Genomic DNA, 3,975 nt, shown 5'->3' on the forward strand with positions numbered 1-3,975 from the left:
GGCAACGGTCAGTGGCTGTCTGAGCGCCGGACTGAGGCGGACCGGGAGGTTCCCGAGCCCCAGGAGCGCCGGGGAAGAGCGGAGGGACCGGCCGGAGCCGGCGGCTCTCGCGAGAGAGGCTGACCTTGGGCGTTGTGGGCGTTGCCAGGGGCAACCGCGGGAGAGTCGAACGGCCCCGAGGAGCGCCGGCGAACGGGAGTGCGTCACGGAGGGCGTGGCGTGTCACGGAGGGCGTGGCGTGTCACGGAGGGCGTGGCGTGTCACAGAGGGCGTGGCGTGCCAGTTCGCGCAGCAGGGAGTGCAGCCCCCGTCTTCCTCTTCCCAACTGGAGAAGGCGACTCAAGTGGTGGGCGTCGGCCCGGAGGGAGACCCAGGTATGGTTGCCGCTTGGGTGAAAGCCGTTGTCAGGAAAAATGTGGCAACGCAGACAGAGGTGCCATGTAAACGTGTGGCTGTCCGGGTCTCTGGCTGCAGGGAGTGCCTGAGTCTGTCACTGATGACGGAGGGCAGCGGGGACGCCTCTTGTGTGAGGTGTGACCAGGTGAGTGATCTGCTCAGCCTGGTGGTAGAGCTGAAGGAGGCAGTGGAAAGGTTGAGAAGTATCAGGGAGTGTGAGAGGGAGACAGATTGGTGGGCCCACACTTTACCATCCCTGAGGCAGAGGCAGCAGATGGAGGCTCTGCAAGAAGCGGAGGTTCCCCTGCCCTCTTGCCACCAGGCAGGAGGGGACCTGAGAGCTGGAGGGGAATGGATACAGGCCCCTGCTTGGGGAGGCAGGCGAATCCCCTCCCAGTCTCTCTCACCTTCCCAGTTGCCCCTACGCAACAGGTATGGGGCTCTGGAACTTGAGGACCAGGCCAGTGAAGATCAGGGTGTAGATGAAGTCCTATCTAGGGAGGTGCCTAGGCCCAGTCAGGCAGCCCCACGCATTCTCACATCCTCTGAAAAAAAAAAAAAGGAGGGTAATTGTTGTAGACGACTCCCTTCTGAGGGGGACAGAGGGCCCAATATGCAGACCTGACCCATCCCACAGGGAAGTCTGCTGCCTCCATGGGGCCTGGGTAAAAGACATTACCAGGGAACTCCCTGGTCTGGTTCGGACCTCTGATTATTACCCATTGCTGGTTGTGCAGGTTGGCAGTGATGAGACTGCAGAGAGAAATCCAAAGGCAGTCAAAAGGGATTTCAGGGCACTGGGACGATTAGTGGAAGGATCGGGAGCACAGGTAGTGTTTTCCTCAATCCCTTCAGTGGCAGGGAAATACACTGAAAGGAACAGGAAAACACACCTGGTTAATACGTGGCTCAGAGGCCGGTGCCATCGGTGGAATTTTGGGTTTTTTGATCATGGGGAGGTTTACACGGCACCAGGCTTGCTAGAGACAGATGGTTTCCAGCTATCTCAAAGGGGTAAAAGAATCCTCACTCATGAGATGGCAGGGCTCATAGAGAGGGCTTTAAACTAGGTTCGAAGGGGGTAAGGTATAAAACTAGGTGCACCAGAGATGAGCCTGGGGGCAGCACGCCGATGTTAGGAGTGGATTTGATAACCCAGCTCAAATGTATCTATGCCAATGCACGCAGCATGGGCGATAAACAGGAGGAGCTGGAAGCCATTGTGCAGCAGCATAGATATGACTTAGTCACCATCACGGAAACATGGTGGGATGACTCCCATGACGGGAGTGCTGCAATGGGTGGCTACAAGCTCTTCAGAAGGGATAGGCAAGGTAGAAGAGGTGGTGGGGTGGCTCTCTATGTTAAGGAATGTTTTGACCGTACAGAGCTACACGATTCTGATGACAAGGTGGAGTGTTTATGGGTTAGGATGAGAGGGAAAGCCAATAAGACAGATATTGTGCTGGGAGTCTGTTATAGACCACCCAACCAGTTTGAAGAGATGGATGAATCATTCTACAAGTGGCTGGCAGTAGTCTCAGAATTGTGTGCCCTTGTCCTCGTGGTGGACTTTAACTTTTCAGACATCTGCTGGAAATACAACACAGCAGTGAGTAAACAATCTAGGAGGTTCCTGGAGTGTGTGGAAGATAACTTCCTGACACAGCTGGTGGGTGAGCCAACCAGGGGAGGAGCCTTGCTAGATCTGTTGTTTACAAACAGGGAAGGACTGGTGGGAGGTGTGATGGTTGGAGGCCGTCTTGGGCTTAGAGACCATGAAATGATAGAATTTTCAATTCCTGGTGAGGCAAGGAGGGTGGTTGGCAAAACCACCACTGTGGACTTCCGGAGGGCAAACTTTGGTCTATTCAAGACGCTGGTTGAGAGAGTCCCTTGGGAGATGGTCCTGAAGGGCAAAGGGGTCCAGGAGGGATGGACATTCTTTAAGAAGGAAATCTTAATGGCTCAGAACCAGGCTATTCCCATGTACCACAGGTCGAACCACCAAGGAAAACGACCAGCCTGGCTGAACAGGGGGCTTTTGCTAAGAGTCAAGAAAAAAAGGAGAGTTTATCATCTCTGGAGGAAAGGGCGGGCAACTTGGGAGGAGTACAAGGATCTTGTTAGATCATACAGAGAGAAAATTAGAAAGGCAAAAGCTCAGCTAGAACTAAATCTGGCCACTATTGTAAGGTACAGCAACAAATGTTTTTACAATATGTTAACAGTAAAAAGAATCCCAGGGAGAATATCTATCCTTTAATGGATACAGAAGGGAACGTAGCAACCAGAGATGAGGAAAAGGCCGAGGTACTTAATGCCTTCTTTGCCTCAGTCTTTAATAGTGAGTCCAGTCATCCTCAGGGTACTCCACCCCTTGAGCTGGAAAGTAAGGATGAAGAGCATAACATACCCCCCTTAATCCAGGAGGAAGTAGTTAGGGACCTGCTACGCCATCTGGACACTCAGAAATCTATGGGACCTGATGGGATCTATCCAAGAGTACTGAGGGAACTGGCAGAGGTCCTTGCCAAGCCACTCTCTATCATCTATCAGCAATCCTGGTCAACAGGGGAGGTCCCAGAGGACTGGAGGCTTGCCAGCGTGACTCCCATTTATAAGAAGGGTCGGAGGGAGGATCTGGGGAACTACGGGCCTGTCAGCCTGACCTCGGTACCGGGGAAGATTATGAAATGGTTTGTCTTGAGAGCACTCACATGGCAAGTCCAGGATAAGCAGGGGATCAGGCCCAGTCAGCATGGGTTTACGAAAGGCAGGTCCTGCTTGACCAACCTGATCTCCTTCTATGACCACGTGACCCGCCTAGTGGATGAGGGAAAGGCTGTGGATGTTATCTTCCTTGACTTCAGCAAGGCCTTTGACACTGTCTCTCATGGCATACTCCTTGAGAAGGTGGCGTCTCATGGCTTGGATAAGTGTACTCTTCATTGGATGGATGGCTGAGCCCAGAGGGTTGTGGTGAATGGGGTGAAATCCAGTTGGTGGCACGTCACAAGTGGTGTTCCTCAGGGCTCAGTGTTGGGCCCTGTTCTGTTTAATATCTTTATTGATGATTTGGACGAGGGGATTGAGTGCACCTTCAGCAAGTTTGCAGATGACACCAAGCTGTGAGGCAGGGTTGATCTGCTTGAGGGTAGGGAGGATCTACAGAGAGATCTGGACGGGCTGGATTGATGGGCTGAGGCCAATCGCATGAAGTTCAGCAAGGCTAAGTGCCGGGTCCTGCACTTCAGTCACGGCAACCCCATGCAGCGCTACAGGGTTGGGGAAGAGTGGCTGGAAAGCTGCCCGGCAGAGAAAGACCTGGGGGTGCTGGTTGACAGCCAGCTGAATATGAGCCAGCAGTGTGCCCAGGTGGCCAAGAAGGCCAACGGCATCCTGGCCTGTATCAGAAATAGTGTGGCCAGCAGGAGCAGGAAGGTGATTCTTCCCCTGTACTTGGCACTGGTGAGGCCGCACCTCGAGTACCTTGTTCACTTTTGGGCCCCTCACTACAAGAAAGACATTGAGTTGCTGGAGCATGTTCAAAGGAGGGCAATGAAGCTGGTGAGGGGC

The sequence above is a fragment of the Haliaeetus albicilla genome, chromosome 1 (assembly GCF_947461875.1).
Source record: "Haliaeetus albicilla chromosome 1, bHalAlb1.1, whole genome shotgun sequence".
In the NCBI taxonomy this organism is placed as follows: Eukaryota; Metazoa; Chordata; class Aves; order Accipitriformes; family Accipitridae; genus Haliaeetus; species Haliaeetus albicilla.